Source organism: Silurus aristotelis, assembly GCF_946808225.1.
Source record: "Silurus aristotelis genome assembly, chromosome: 15".
NCBI classification, from domain to species: domain Eukaryota; kingdom Metazoa; phylum Chordata; class Actinopteri; order Siluriformes; family Siluridae; genus Silurus; species Silurus aristotelis.
The window spans coordinates 12,937,778-12,955,616 of record NC_139588.1 but is presented as its reverse complement, the minus strand read 5'-3'; positions in this window follow the sequence as shown (position 1 = coordinate 12,955,616).

Genomic DNA, 17,839 nt, shown 5'->3' with positions numbered 1-17,839 from the left:
TCACAGCCCGGTGAAGAAGCGCTGGCCGGAGCCCGTTTTATATCTGAAAGTAGCGGTCAAAACCCGCAGATATGTAATATTCATGAGCACACTCAGCCTTTGAAATAAAGCGGAGTCCCGGAGGACAACATGGTAACATTTTTTTTTTATGCTAAATATGTTGATGTTAAAAGCATGGGCAACGTGGGTGGCACAGATGGGTGAAGGGTGGCCGCTGACTCTCATAAAATAGGCTTTTATGGTTCCAAACGCAACCCCAACGTTTACTTCATAACACATACACTACATGACCAAACTATTATCACAATAATAGAAGAAACACAATTGGAATTGTATACAATGTCTTTCTAATCTATAGAATTAAGATTTCCCTTCATGGGAATTAAGGAGCCCAAATTTGCTCCAGCATGACAGTGTGTCTATACAAAAAAAGGGGGTCCATGAATATATGTTTTGCCTGGCTTGGAGTGGAAGTACTTCAGTATCCTGCACCATTCCTTGACCTCAGCTGCACTTAACACAATTGAGATGAACTGGACAAAACCCCAGGTCTCCTCACACAGCATCAGTGCCTGACATGAGTAATGAAAATAAGCACAAATTCTCACAGCCAAACTCCAAAATCTAGTGGGAAAAAAAAGCCTTCCAATTAATGGTTGAAATTACAATATTCTTGACTTGAGAAGAGTTAATGTGATTACTGAAAAAGAAACTAAACCTCAAATTAATTATTACATTAAATACATAGGGGTGTGATGGTCTTCTGTCTATATATGTTAGGTGATGTAGAGAATCATCAAGGTTGCTTATTACTTGTTAATTAATATAATCAGCATATTCATATAAAGCCATTACAGTTGTCTAATTACACAATCTTTTTCTGTATATGAAACCCTATATATAATTAAGAGCTGCTAGTGTCCACTTGCCACCTTTTCCTAAACCTTGGTATGTAATTTAAAGGACTTAAAGGAGCTCTAAACTTAAATATTTAAAATAATGAATTGATGTTGCATTAATGTATTAAACTCAAACAGCAATTTGATAACTACCAATAAACTGTCTTATATCTCTTCTTTGCCAACCTCTGCAGCTCTCACACAGTAAAATTCTCTAGTAGTTAATTATATAATAAAAACATCTCCCCCTGTAATAAGCTTGAAAAAAAAAAATCAAAAATAAAACACTGCAGTCTTTGTAGATCTACAAACATTGTTTCTGTGTCCAGATGATGTGTGTATATGACTTACATGTTTTAAATAGAAGTGTTGAGCGATATTTATTCTGAGTAGCTGTGTTAGATCTGAGCATATAATGCAAACAATTCTTGAGATAAGCTCTGCTTATAAAAAAATCCCTTAATCCCTTAATAATAATTTATTAGCATTTATCCTTTTAATTTTATATTGCCAATATCATCAGCATAAAAAATTGAGATCTAAAGAATGCTGTGTGGTTTAGCCTAGTGCACATTGTCACTGGACTTTCTTGTGATGATCTGTGAATATCTGTGCTACAACATTCAAATTTATTCATGGTGCATAATTAATTCAAATTGCATGATTGCTTAAAGACACAAACATAAGCAGGCACTCATAAACAATGGTAATTAGAAATTATTCTCATGAATGTATCAGCCAGAGGCCTGCTTAATTATGACCAAAAGCAAGTCACTTGCTCAAATGGCAGTAAGTATTGAATTCCTTCAGGATTATGGCAGAGAGATAATTTTAAATAATCCTCTAATAGGATGGTGGACACTCACAGTTCATACAATACATCAGGTTCAAAGCTGGAAAATGTGTATGGGTTGCAGGTGGTTTAATTCTGTATTGTATTTTTAGAGTGTATGCAAGAGCAAGATATTAGACCATTGTCTGATTTTTTTCACTATTCCCAGCACATTGTTGCACTCAGAAAGCACTGGATATTTTGCTGATGAGTGTCTTGGGAAAAGAGTTGAGGAGCATTGTTTTGGTCTCCTTGGACAAATGGTTGCAATATACAAAAGTAATATGTGATGGTTCACTTGCTAAAAAAATCTTAGTTTGCTTTTAATATTTGACACCCAATAATAAATAAAATAAAATAAAAATCTGAAATGCATATAAATGTAAACAAAAAGCAGTCCAGTATATAATGTGTGTATATGAGATTTGAAATGAAGTGATCCTTGCTCTCTCATAGTAAAACCTGGATTGTATTTTCACTGCATATTGCTCACCAATATGCAGTGTTTTCTCTCTTCCTTAACATCTTATACTCTTAACAGCTAAAATATGAAGAACCACACCGGTATCTTGTCTTATGCTCTTAAATTCTAATGCAGTCAGACATACAGTAGGTTAAAGTAAACAATATAATTCAATGAAAATCCAGTTGTGTTTACAAACCAGTACCATGAAAATAATGGGTTTTAGCTTTTTCAGAACATGCATAGATGGAAAAAAAGCAAAGTGCATAGAAGGACAAAAGTGAATTAAGATTTTAGGTTCTATTATAACGCCAAACAATACTGATGACATATTTGCTCTTCTTGTTGTGAAGTGAATCAATATTTTCTCTAACGTTTTAATGAAATAAGTTACAAGCGACCATTATACACTATTGCTAATTCAATTCTTTTCTACACTTAAAAAGGCAATCAAAGGAGAACAGTAAAATACAGAGTTTAGTTTCTCATTTATTTTTAGATGAGAAGGCTTTTTTTTTTTTATCTAATGAACATCCTATTAACAGACTTCATGTACAAGCTAGCTGTTGTTGCCATGGTAGCTTTAAAGTCGTGATATATTTGTGTCCTTTTATCTCACAGTTGTTCTCACAGCTAACTTTTCTCTTATTACAAATCAGCTCATTATAATATTCTGGGGGTTTTTAATCAAATAAATTGCAGTGTGCGATTTCTGCCAGCTCATTGTACTAAACTAGAAAACATTCACTGCCTTCCTACTTTCTTCCCTCTTCTCTTCACTTTTTTTTTGTTTTTTTATTCTATACACCTGATAATTTTGGTTCTTGCACTCATTTTCTGGGGGGAACTGTAATTTGTGTGTGTGTGTGTGTAGCAGAGTTTTCTGCTGTTCTTTTTTCCTTTTCTCTTTCTGTCCAAGGCTATTTTGATCGAAGACAACACGGAGAGGTGGGTACTGCCTATAATAGTGCTCAAATACACTTTTCCAGGTGTGCAATGAATGGACTCTGCTAACTTATGCATTCAGGGTTAGAAAAGGCCAGTACACATTGTGTTTAGCTCTTTTTATTTTACTGTGATGGACCTGCAGTACCCACCTCTCTGTGTTGTCTCCATACGATTCCGACCTTTGTATTATAACTCCCACAGTGCAGAAGGATGATCTGCAAACTCTGAATTTGCCAGATTCTCTTATCCAGATCATATTCTCTTTAATTGTAAAATATCCTAGTACCAATTTTACAGTTTCTAAAAATACCATTAAGGTAAAACTATTTCAAGGGGACTAGGGGGTTAGCTTTTAAAACCAAAACTTAGCTTCGCAATAACCTCCAAACACAGGATAAAAGCATCACGGCACAAAGATCCTCACTGAATGGTTGAGCGAGAATTACAATGAGTACTCACTCTCCCAGTTAAGATTATCCTAGCTTTGCAATGCTTCTGGGAAATTAAGCTCATAGTATACATAAATTAAGCCATTATCAAACTAACTAAAACCATTTTAATCCCTTAATGCCTCCCTGAAAGAAAACTTTAGGGTTTAGAAACAGCACACTCTCACAAACATCTGTATTAATAAGAAATAGAAATGAAATAGACTGGAATGCTGAGGTTACTGTGACTACAGATATATGATTTTATTGACAATAAGGCCACTGTAAGGTGAATAATCCATAAACCAAGCTTTTTAGAAGAGTTGAAGCCTCCAGTAGAGCTTTTATTATAAGAGATAAAACCTCAGAAACAAAAAGTCTACTCAACACACGTGAGAAGATATTCTTATTATTCTGTTGAGCAAGGTCTCCATTTAATAATACATCTAAGTTGCTGAGACTGCTGTAAGTCTTGTCACAGAGGATGTCACTCTATGTCGCTACATATGACAAGTGCAGGAGGAAGCGGTTGACTGATTTTTTTTTTTCTCTCATTATGGTAATGCCTTTCACACAAAACCTAACATCTGCTTACTTTGGCAAAGAGAAAATGCCCAGACATTAAAGTCAGTACTGTCAAAGTCATTAAAATAAACTGCAGTTGGAGTGACAAGAGCCACAACGCACTTGTAAGCCATAATTTGCAGGCTTGTGCTGTCAAGTGATGAATAATAAACTTGTCTTCTTGCTCAGTGCAAATTAGTGCTGTGTAAAATTTCCAACCCCCATTTCCTTATCATATAAAGTTTAATCAATCTATCATAAAGTCCACATAAGTTAACATCAGTTTAAATTATTTCTTATTGCAATTTCTTTTCTAGTGGATTCCATTCATATTGGTTAATTCAGCTGTTCATCTTTTGCCATTATTTTAAAACAATGGAAAGGAGTCAAATTCTAAAATAATACAGAAATAAGAGCAAAAAGTGCTAATAAAGTGTTATGCTAATAATAAACTGATACTTGTTGTAAAATTTGCAGTGCCTAGTTGTCATGCTGATTTAATTCAAACATTTTATCAAAACAAACAAACAGAAAACCTCACTCCAAATGACTAACACAATGTTTTGGGTCGTGTCTCCATATGTTCCATAATTTGCTAATCTCAAATGTGGAATGTGTATCGACTTTATCAATTTTCCATCAGGAAACACTTTACAGTAAAACTACCATAAAGTATTAAGTGTTACCCTTTTAACTTTTTAAGTTCTAACCTGAGTTCAGAGATACTTAAACATTACCTGAATTTAACTGTACAGTCTTGTAATGTCTAGGGTATAGAAGCAATACCTTTCTGTATCTCAGATAGAAAGACAATAAAGAAATTTATAAATACAGTTATCAACCATTAAAAATGACCTGAAGGATCATTCCCAAGGCACATTTACTTAACTAGATGACTTGAATGCATAAATTATACTATATTATACAATGTTCACTAGATTAGTACTATAAAAGAGTAAACATTTTCACAATACTCACTACACTACACAATACTTTTATTTCAGGCTAAGAAAAATAAGAAAAAGAAAACAAAACCAGATATTAGAAATATGAAAGGAAAATATAAGAATGGAAATATGTTTTTTCTTTGTGGTTTTTTTTTCCCAGTAAAACTATACCACATTTTGAATAAACAAAAAACCTCTGAATGGCTCATGCTTTATGTTTGATTTTCAGGTCTAATTACTGATAAAAGAAGGCTGATGGACATCAAATTGGCAGTTTCAACTCTGAGATGTTTGTCAGACTTGTGCCCTTTCCCTTCCTAATCTAATTCAGAGAAAGCGTGATGAATTGGATCTTGCAGGTATCTATTTAACCCCTACTGACAATGGAGGCATGTTTGTTCTGCAAAGCAAACTCAGCCTTGGTTGATGTGAGCTGGTATTTTGCTGACAAATAATGAATCCTAATGCCAAGAATTAATTAAACAATATTGACCTCCTTAAGTGACCTTTGTCTCATTAGGTTTCACTTTGGATTTATAATCAGTTAAGTAGATTAATGTCTATAGAGGGTGCATTCCTGTTGGGTCACAATGTAATATAAAGAATTAATGGGTTTTTAATGAATGTACTCAGACACTAAAGCATAAATTAGGTGACCATATTCAGACTTATAGTTTAGTTTTGTCTTAACTTAATGCAAGTTTCTTCTTCTTCTTTCGGCTTCTCCCATTAGGGGTCACCACAGCGGATCATCCTTCTCCATACTACTCTGTCCTCTTCATCTGCCTCTTTCACCCCAACTACCTGCATGTCTTCCCTCACCACATCCATTAACCTCCTTTTTGGTCTTCCTTTTTTCCTCCTTGCTGGTGGCTCCATCCTCAGCATTCTCCTACCGATATACCCCATGTCCCTCCTCTACACTTGTCAAACCATCTCAATCGGTCCTCTCTTACTTTGTTCCCAAAACGTCCTACGGACATCCCTCTAATAAATGGAGATAAATAAAATAAACCATTTGGAAAAACCTAATAGAAGTTTAATATCATATTTATTTGTCCTACATTTGTGTTCCCAAAGTGCCTTTGAAACTTTGAAAGCAGACGAAAAATTTATCTATTTGCAAATACACAGGTGTGTATTTTGCATTTGTAAGTAGGAAATAGATTTTTAAAGTTTGCACATGCAACCCTTTGGTAAATCTTCAATATACGCAATGACCTTATCATTTTAAACTTACTTCCCAGCTTTATGTCATGTCCTACATAACACCATCTGACTTCAGACAGTGCTGTTGCCTTTAGCAATTTCTCTTTAAACCTGGACTGACAGATTGGAACAGACATTTGTTTTGTTTCAGCCAGGAACAGTGCCTGGCCTAGAGGGTTATCATGTTCAGTTGTTCATTACTGTCTTGACTAACTAACTTCATTCATTATTCTGTGTATTTCAGCTGCCGGTGAGTGCCCATCCTGTTTTATAGTGCATCTGTCAATCATTCTTTTCTACATGTATGGACAGGTTTAACGGACAAGAAGAAAACAATATAGTGGGTTTTGTATATAATAAAACATAAGAAGCTCTGCAGCAATGTTGATCACAAACAAATTTGGATCAATCATTTCTTTGCATGATTATATTATATTACTAAAGAAAAAGAGCGTGTGTGTGTGTGTGTGTGTGTGTGTGTGTGTGTGTGGTGTGTGTGTGCGCACGCACGTATATGTGTGTTTCTAAAAAAAGCTTAAAAACCTCTTTTCTCTTGTTCTGTTTAAACTCATTTAAAATGATAAGGTCTCACACAAAGCCTCATCACAGTGTGCAGCTCTTGATGTGTAAATGACCCATGCACACTCAAATTAAGCTATTTTCAAATGCAAATTATAATTATATAAAAAAATGTAATTCATTCATTATTAGCTCTCAATAAGGGTAGACTACTCTTAATGGTCATGTGAACCACATTGTATAGAACCTTTGGACTGGCTTGGATATGAGTTTATTGCAAGCTAAGTAAATATTATAATCTTCATTAGATGTCATGGGAATATTTGCTTGGTCTCCAAGTTTTCAATTGTTTAATTGTAACATTGTTAGGGAGGCACAGATACGATCTGAGAAACAGATACAATCTAATTTCATGAGCATCCATGATGTCATGTCTTGTATCATTATAATCCTGTGAAAATATGTCATAAGACACTTTCACCAGACTTTTAAACACTTTTAACTGATTAATTAAAATAATAAAAAAAAATGTTATATAAAATAACAAAAATAAATCTGAAATAATAAAAGAAAGCCAAAAAACACTGAACTTCAGAAACATCTATTTAAAAAGCTGATGTTTTGTGCAGATTCAGGGAATATAATATGTTTAAAGAATAATAACAGAGACACTTAGCATAGCAAATATTAATTAGATATTACCATAAATAAAGCACACTCTAAATGCATGATCAGACTTAATAATAACTGCTTGTCAGATCTTCTCAATTCCATTATTATAACAATCCTTAAGAGGTCACAGAGCAATGTCTGCAGACTCTTACATCCTACATGAACCTGCAGGGGTTCATTGGTTTGCAATGAGAGCAATAAATTTGCTCATTAGTGTTTTTGAAAGAGCAGAGCAGCAAACTCCAGCATGAAGACAATCACAATACTGGGAGATCTTATTGCTTCATCAGTCTAAAAATTAGATTACAAGGCACAAACTGCAGGTCTAAGTGAAAATAAATCAATGGTTAACCATTAAGGTTTTGTTAGTGTTATAAAAAAAAAAACCCAAAAAGAAGTGTATTGTAACTTAATATCAATGATAAAAAATGATGACCTTAAGGAAGCACTTAAAATGCTGTTATTTAGATTAATGAATAACTGCTAGTGGGAGCCGAATTTCTTTACACCCAATCAAATTGAATCAGAACCTGGTACAGGAATTCCAACATCTCATATTATAGGACGATAGCAGGTATTGAAAACAGCCTAGAATATTGTTTTGCATAATATTTATTGCAAATGCTGCATCCAGAAAGATTGCAGCTCTATGAATGAACCCTACTATGAACCATCTGGCAAAAGTTATTAGAGCATCCCGATGCTACTACATGACCATAACAGCTCCTCCCACAAGGAGTCAAAGAAAAACAAAGAAAAAAAGAAAAATTGTTTGGGGGGCCCCAATGCACAACTGTGTAAGAAGACAAATATCTGAAAGTGTGTAGTTTAAGACAAAGACACCTCACAGGTCCTCAACTGCCAGCTGTACTGAATAGTACCTATCAAGCAGTGAGTGAATGATACTGATTATCTTTTCATCATGGCACCTGTTAGTGGGTGAATATATTTATTAAGCAGCAAATAAACATCAACAGTGAAGAGGAGACTTCAGGATGCTGCACTTCAATAAAAAGACGTATATTAGACTGGCCAATAAAAACAATATTCTGAGATGGGCAAAACTGCACAGACATTGGAAGACTGGAAGAGAGTGTTGTGGACAGATATGTCCAGGTTTATACACACATACACAGGGGCAAAAAAGTATTTAGTCAGCCACCAATTGTGCAAGTTCTCCCACTTAAAAAGATGAGAGAGGCCTGTAATTTTCATCATAGGTACACTTCAACTATGAGAGACAAAATGAGAAAAGAAATCCCGAAAATCACATTGTCTGATTTTTAAGGATTTATTTGCAAATTATGGTGGAAAATAAGTATTTGGTCACATACAAAAAAGCAAGATTTCTGGCTCTCACAGACCTGTAACAACTTCTTTAAGAGGCTCCTCTGTCCTCCACTTGTTACCTGTATTAATGGCACCTGTTTGAACTTGTTATCAGTATAAAAGACACCTGTCCACAACCTCAAACATTCACACTCCAAACTCCACTATGGCCAAGACCAAAGAGCTGTCAAAGGACACCAGAAACAAAATTGTAGACCTGCACCAGGCTGGGAAGACTGAATCTGCAATAGGTAAGCAGCTTGGTGTGAAGAAATCAACTGTGGGAGCAATTATTAGAAAATGGAAGACGTACAAGATCACTGATAATCTCCCTCGATCTGGGGCTCCACGCAAGATCTCACCCTGTGGGGTCAAAAGGATCACAAGAACGGTGAGCAAAAATCCCAGAACCACACGGGGGGACCTAGTGAATGACCTGCAGAGAGCTGGGACCTAGTGAATGACCTGCAGAGAGCTGGGACCAAAGTAACAAAGGCTACTATCAGTAACACACTACGCCTCAGGGGACTTAGACACTGCCAGACGTGTCCCCCTGCTTAAGACAGTACATGTCCGTGCCCGTCTGAAGTTTGCTAGAGAGCATTTGGATGATCCAGAAGAGGATTGGGAGAATGTCATATTGTCAGATGAAACCAAAATAGAAAAATTTGGTAAAAACTCAACTTGTCATGTTTGGGGGAGAAAGAATGCTGAGTTGCATCCAGAGAACAGCATACCTACTGTGAAGCATGGGGGTGGAAACATCATGCTTTGGGGCTGTTTTTCTGCAAAGGGACCAGGCTGACTGATCCGTGTAAAGGAAAGAATGAATGGGGCCATGTATCATGAGATTTTGAGTGAAAACCTCATTCCATCAGCAAGGGCATAGAAGATGAAACGTGGCTGGGTCTTTCAGCATGACCATGATCTCAAACACACCACCTGGGCAACGAAGAAGTGGCTTCGTAAGAAGCATTTCAAGGTCCTGGAGTGGCCTAGCCAGTCTCCAGATCTCAACCCCATAGAAAATCTTTGGAGGCAGTTCACTGCTCTAAAGGAGATCTGCATGGAGGAATGGGCCAAACTACCAGCAACAGTGTGTAAAAACCTTGTGGAGACTTACAGAAAACGTTTGATCTCTGTCATTGCCAACAAAGGGTATATAACAAAGTATTGAGATGAACTTTTTTTTATTGACCAAATACTTATTTTCCACCTTAATTTGCAAATAAATTATTTTTAATCCTAATGTGATTTTTTTTCTTTTTTCATTTTGTCTCTTATAGTTGAAGTGTACCTATGATAAAAATTACAGGCCTCTCTCATCTTTTTAACTGGAAGAACTTGCACAATTGGTGGCTGACTAAATACTTTTTGTTGCCCTACTGTACATACATACATATATGTGTATATATATGTATGTGTGTGTGTGTGTATATATATATATATATATATATATATATATATATATATATATATATATATATATATACATATATATACATATATACACACATACACATATACATACATATATACATACATACACATACACACACATATATATATATATATATATATATACACACACACACACACTTGTGTATTAACCTTAAGATACGCAGGGATTGCAGGGATGGTGGCTTCAGAGCTTACAGCATTCGTGCTAACAGTTTCAGAGCTTCACTCTTTAGAGTGGGTTGTAGCCTGCGGCATACTGATGGACCCATAAATATTCTTTTACTCATCACTAGTGCTGTTTGCAGAACATTTTATAGATTTAGTTATGAGCATAATCAACTATTATTCTGTAGTCTGCTACCAGAACCGACTTAATGGGTACACAGATAAAACTGTGAAGAACTGCCTTTGTATCTGATGGATATATTCGTTATTCACAGTAAAGTTATAGTATGTAGTAAATGCTGAACGTTCACTTCTATTCATGAAAAAAAAAAACAGGAATGGATGTTCATGGATTCCCCGTTCGAAAAACTTCTAAACAGGACAGGAAATATACTCTAAATAGAATATATATTTTAATCTAATACTCTCATCTCTAAAATGATCAACATTTTAACTATATCATTCTAATGCTTGTATCTTAATTCAGTTTATTTTAGAAATGCATTGACTATTTTCAGCTGAATTTATATTCAAAGGTCCTTGTGGCTGAAGTCATCCGTCTTATGTCAGGCAAATGTGGACAGCTGCAGTAGGATTTGTATGCAGTAAATGTTTCCCCCAGCAAGCGGACACCACAGATCAAACTTTTATACCATTCAGTCCACAAAAAATACCACAAAAGCTGATGTCACTTGAGAATCGGTGCTGAATTTAATTTCTTAGATTTATAAACAGAAATATATCATATTTAAAAATGCCATAAATCAGAAACCACAAATTCCTGTCATTGTCAAGGCTTTATGTATAGGTTGAGCTAAAAAATGTAAAAAAAAAAAAAAAAAGTCTCTGTCTCTGTCTCTGTCTCTGTCTCTCTCTCTCTCTCTCTCTCTCTCTCTCTCTCAAGATTCCAAATTACTGTTCTCGCGGTGTTCCCTCTAGATCAGGGGTCACCAACGTGGACCACATGAGTAGCCCGCAGGCCTTTTCTAAAAATAGTTACCTACTTTGTTAAATCATTGTTGATCATTATTATGAGAAATTATTAACATGATCAGGGGAGTGGTGGCTCCAGAGGTTAAGGCGCTGGGTTGCCGATCGGAAGGTCTGGGGTTCAGGCCCCGGTATCGCCAGGCTGCCACTCTTGGGCCCTTGAGCAAGGCCCTTAACCCTCTATGCTCCGAGGGTCCCTTACGAGGGAAATATCAAGGTCCGTGACGTCGGAGTGATGTGGGGCCGCCTTCCCGTGGGCTCACCACCTGCAGGAGGGACCGTAAGGGACGGTGCTGTGAGGATTGGGCAGCAGTCAAGGGCGGGGGCCTGCTTAGACTGCTGCCCCCGCGACCCGAATTACGGATAAGCGGGAGAAAATGAATGAATGATGAATTAACATGATCAGTGTCGTCACATAGATGAATATCAGTAATTATTAATAATAACATATAATTACTCTAGATCTTATTTAAAGTTGTAGCACATTATTTATAACTTTACATTTCACCCCCTACAATTTCATACAGTTCAGTTAGCAATGTGATTACTAGCATGGTTAACCATGGTTACCTTAGCAATAAACCACACAAAGGACGTTCTTAACAACGTGTGACGTCCGATCCTCACCAAACACTAGATAACCATCGTCCAGATTGTATGAAACGTTTCCGACTTCTCCACTAAGGAAGTAATTGTAAGCATCCCGACTGTGAAATATCTTTACTGTTTCTCTCGTGTAGAATCACACTGTCTTAACTACATCATGATACCCAACAGGTGTTACACCAGAATCTGTGACCATCGTATGTTGTGACTATAGAGGGCGCGTAACACCGGATCCGATACTTCAGGTAAACGTCTAAAAGGTTCTGAGTGAAAGGTTGTCACCTCAATGACTGATTTTAGGGGTCAGATAAATCCATGTTATATTCTATTTTTAGCTTTTATAAATATCTTAATTCTTCTGTTTCAGCTAAACTATTTTTTTTAAAGTACGTGTTAGTCATTTTGCTTTGACAGCTCCGTGCTTTAAAAATCGCAACCACCGAAAATGCTTTAGGACCAGACATGCGCAGTATCAATCCGACGTATTTGTTATTGTTTACATTCTTGAAATAGTCTATAATACTGCTAGCTCTTAAATATGCAGCAATTTACCCATGGAATGGGTGCACACTTTGTTGCTCTGCGTTACCAATGGCTTGCAGAGATCATACAATTAATAGTAAATAATAATAAAGTATAGTGTTTGCTGCACTGGATAATGTCATCACTTTGTTTGCTTTTGTTTATTTGATACTATCAGTACAACAAGTACGCCACCAGGAAAACACCTTGGAGTGTCTGCTACAACAGCTTACAGCAAAACAAAGCATGGCTGTGCTTCAGTCAAGGCTGTCAACTGCCAAATCTGTCAAGTTTTAAAGTTGTTTCCTGATGTTTGCTGGGCTCTAGGTCTATGTTTGCTGAGCTTCAGGTCTGTGTTTGAAAGTGTGTGGGTTTTAGGAGGCCTGAGTATTATTTGTAGCCTAACCCTAAACTGACACTTACCTCAACAACTCCTTTATCACCAAATTCTTCCTCTAAAATGCATCGTAAAGTAAAATAATTGGGGATATCTTAAGGTCAACTTATCATGTAAATAAGAAAAGAAAATACTTTTACTTCAACAGCAGAACACTAAAAAATATATGGTAATGTAGGTTTTTCCATTTTTTCATTTTCCTTTCACTAGCAGGGGTAAAGGAATATACTGTAGCCAGCCACTAGAGGGTGTCAGAGTCATTTTGGCTTTACTGTTAAGGTACAAGAAGTAGTGGCTCAGTGGATAAAATGTAGAACTTCTGATCAGATGGTCATGAGTTCAAATCCCATGACCACTGATCTCCTGGTCTGGTATCCCTTAATTGCTCTGATACATATATTAAAAGTCCCTTGAGATAACAATTTTACTCAGTTTCATATGTATAGTGCATCTAATAGCAGACATTGTCCCAAAGCAGTTTATCAGAGATAAAGTGTTTATACAATTTATAATTTTACTAAAGTTTCTCCCTGATTAGCAAGCCAGTGGCAACATTGACAAGGAAAAACTCCCTAAGGTGGTGTGAGGAAGAAAGAGGTTCTTTGAGAGGAACCAGGCTCTAAAGGGAACCCATTCTCATCTGGGTGGCATTTAATGCAATTTAATGCAAACTGCAGTATTAAAGCCATTGTAATAGTTGTTATAGTCCAATTAATTACATTCCAAATCTATCCTCATAGTTCTTATGTTGCTCAGTAACTTCATGGATCTTTAGGCTGTTCATGTTGAATCATCTTCATGTGCACCGAGTGCTCTCCACTTGAATTCAAATCAAGAAGCTTTTATTGTCATTTCAATCATATATAGCTGACGCAGTACACAGTGAAATTAGACGTTTCTCCAGAACCCTGGTGCTACATAAAACAACATAGAGATACATAACAGAACACAGAGCTAAGGACTAAAGTAAGTTGTCCTAGCCACAAAAAGTGCATCATGTGCAACCTAGTGCAAACAAACAATACAAGACAGTGCAGGACAGATACACAAAATAGCACCAATCAGTATACCTACTGTATAATATGTTGTACAGAACAATGTGCAAAATAGACAAATACAAATACACAATATGTTGTGCAAATCTTTAACAGCAACAATCGAGTAGGTGTGCAAAAACAGCATGTACACAATTATAATATAATATGGGTGGTGCGATATACATGGATGTGTATGAATTATATTGAGTATTTGAGTTTAGGTTTGTAATTGTTCTGTATCACACAGTTAAGTGGGAGAGTGATTGTGTGTGTGTGTGTGTGTGTGTGTGTGTGTGTGTGTGTGTGTGTGTGTGTGTGTGTGTGTGTGTGTGTGAGAGAGAGAGAGAGAGAGAGAGAGAGAGAGAGAGAGAGAGAGAGAGAGAGAGAGTATTAATTATTATATGGACAGGTATTCTGTGCTGGTTGGTGCAGCAGTGTTTCTGTGTCTACTGTCTAACTGCCATGTTGTTTTTTGCACTAAATGTTGCTTGCATGCACTATATGTTGTGTCCTAATTGGTTTTGTGTAATCTGGTGTTTTGTGTTACTTTTTGTTAGTTTATGCTGTCTGATGTAGCGCCTTCGTCCTGTGGGAATGCTGTTCTGTTTCACTGTGTTCTGGTGCTCTACTGCAGCGGTCCTCAACCCTTTTTGCACCATGGTCTAGTGTTAGCATGACAATTTTTCCACCAGCGGGAAAACCGACTTCACTTGAGAGAAAGGACTGCCACGTACTGTCAATATAAAGAGGTTAATGTGGTCTATGGATTTTTTAAACTGTATTTGTTTATAGAGTAGTCAATTTCCATCAATAGGGAGATATAGGAACAATCGCCCCAGAAATAGCAGGACACTACCACCACCCTACTGAACACTACACTACACCGCCAGGACAGAGACAGCTCACTGATGCTTTACTGATTCTTCTGCCAGTAATTATTATTTAGTTTACCTCCACTCTCTACATTAATAATCATCTTATTCATCCACTGTCCCGCTGATTCATCTCAGATAATTATAACTGTATATAATTGTAAATTCATAGAAAATCCTAGATTATCCTCTACATATCTATATATCATCTGTATATACACTGTATAGAACTTTTGTACAGTTGTATATACAATTTACATATCTTTTATATTTTATATAAGTTTATATATCCCATATTTCTGCACATTTCTACACTTCTACACTGCCTAGAACTTTTATATATATATTTGTTGTACATCAACAGCTAACCCAGCCATTAGGGGGGCACAAGCCAGTGTACTCTTAGTGCCGGTCCCAAGCCCGGGTAAATGGGGAGGGTTGCGTTAGGAAGGGCATCCAGCGTAAAACATGTGCCAAATCAAATATGCGGATCACAAATGAGAATTTCATACCGGATCGGTCGAGGCCCGGGTTAACAACGACCGCCACAGGTATCGTTAGCCGACAGGGTACCGGTGGAAATTGGGCTACTGTTGGCCGAAGGAGGAGAAGGAGAGGAGGAAGACGTCTACAGAGACGGCAGGAAAAGGAGCAGTGTAGGAGAGTAGAGGTTCGGGTTGGTACTTTAAATGTTGGTACTATGACGGGTAAAGGGAGAGAGATAGCTGATATGATGGAGAGGAGAAAGGTAGATGTGTTGTGTGTTCAGGAGACCAAGTGGAAAGGGAGTAAGGCCAGGAACATTGGAGGTGGGTTTAAACTGTTTTATCATGGTGTGGATGGGAAGAGAAATGGTGTAGGGGTGATTCTGAAGGAAGAGTACAGTAAGAGTGTAGTGGAGGTGAAGAGAGTTTCTGATAGGGTGATGATCGTGAAGGTGGAAGTTGAAGGGATGATGATAAATGTCATCAGTGCCTATGCTCCACAAGTTGGCTGTGAGATGGAGGAGAAGGAAAGATTCTGGAGTGAATTAGATGAAGTGGTAGATGGTGTACCTAGGAAAGAACGATTGGTGATTGGGGCAGACTTTAATGGGCATGTAGGTGAAGGGAACAGAGGTGATGAGGAGGTGATGGGTAGGTATGGTTTTAAGGAGAGGAATGTGGAAGGGCAGATGGTGGTAGATTTTGCTAAAAGGATGGAAATGGCAGTGGTGAACACGTATTTTAAGAAGAAGGAGGATCATAGGGTGACGTATAAGAGTGGAGGAAGGTGCACACAGGTGGATTATCTTCTGTGTAGGAGATGCAACCTGAAGGAAATTGGAGACTGTAAGGTGTTGGCGGGGGACAGTGTAGCTAGACAGCATCGGATGGTGGTGTGTAGGATGGTTTTGGAGGCGAAGAAGAAGAGGAGGAAAGTAAGGTTTGAAAGAAGAATAAGATGGTGGAAACTGAAGGAGGAAGAGTGTAGTGTGAGGTTCAGGGAAGAGGTCAGACAGGGGCTTGGTGGTGGTGAAGAGGTGCCGGATGATTGGGCAACTACTGCAGGAGTGATGAGGGAGGCAGCTAGAAAAGTACTTGGTGTGACATCTGGAAATAGAAAGCAAGACAAGGAGACGTGGTGGTGGAATGAGGAAGTGCAGGAGAGCATTAGGGGAAAGAGATTGGCAAAACAGAAGTGGGATCGACAGAGTGATGAGAAAAGTAGGCAGGAGTACAAGGAGATGCGGCAGCAGGTTAAAAGGGATGTGGCGAAAGCCAAGGAAAAGGCATATGAGGAACTGTATAAGAGGTTGGACACTAAGGAAGGAGAAAAGGATTTATACCGATTGGCCAAGCAGAGGGACCGAGCTGGGAAGGATGTACTGCAAGTTAGAGCAATAAAGGATGGAGAGGGAAATGTGTTGACTAGTGAGGAGAGTGTGTTGAGAAGATGGAGGGAGTATTTTGAGCAGCTGATGAATGAGGAAAATCAGAGAGAGAGAAGGTTGGAGGATGTGGAGTTGGTGAAGCAGGATGTAGATAGGATTAGTAAGGAGGAAGTGAGAGCAGCGATTAAGAGGATGAAGAATGGAAAGTCGGTTGGACCAGATGACATACCGGTAGAAGCGTGGAGATGTTTAGGAGAGATGGCAGTGGAGTTTTTAACCAGATTGTTTAACAGGATTCTGGAAGGGGAGAGGATGCCTGAGGAATGGAGAAGGAGTGTGCTGGTACCGATCTTTAAGCATAAGGGAGATGTGCAAACCTGCAGTAACTACAGGGGAATTAAGTTGATCAGTCACACCATGAAGTTATGGGAAAGAGTAGTGGAAGCCAGGCTGAGAGAAGAGGTGACCATCTGTGAGCAACAGTATGGTTTCATGCCGAGGAAGAGCACCACAGATGCCTTATTTGCTTTGAGGATGTTGATGGAGAAGTATAGAGAAGGACAGAAGGAGCTGCATTGTGTATTTGTGGATTTAGAGAAAGCGTACGACAGGGTGCCGAGAGAGGAGTTGTGGTATTGTATGAGGAAGTCAGGTGTGTCAGAGAAGTATTTGAGGGTGGTGCAGGACATGTATGAGGACAGTGTGACGGCAGTAAAGTGTGCAGTAGGTACGACAGACTGGTTCAGGGTGAAGGTTGGACTACATCAAGGATCGGCCCTGAGCCCTTTCCTGTTTGCAGTGGTGATGGACAGGTTGACGGACGAGGTCAGACAGGAGTCTCCCTGGACTATGATGTTTGCAGATGATATTGTGATTTGTGGTGAGAGTAGAGAGCAGGTTGAGAAGAGCCTGGAGAGGTGGAGATATGCGCTGGGGAGAAGGGGAATGAAAGTCAGTAGGAGTAAGACAGAGTACATGTGTGTGAATGAGAGGGAGGGCAGTGGAGTGATGCGGTTGCAGGGTGAAGAGGTGAAGAAGGTGGAGGAGTTCAGGTACCTGGGGTCAACAGTGCAAAGTAATGGAGAGTGTGTTAGGGAAGTAAAGAA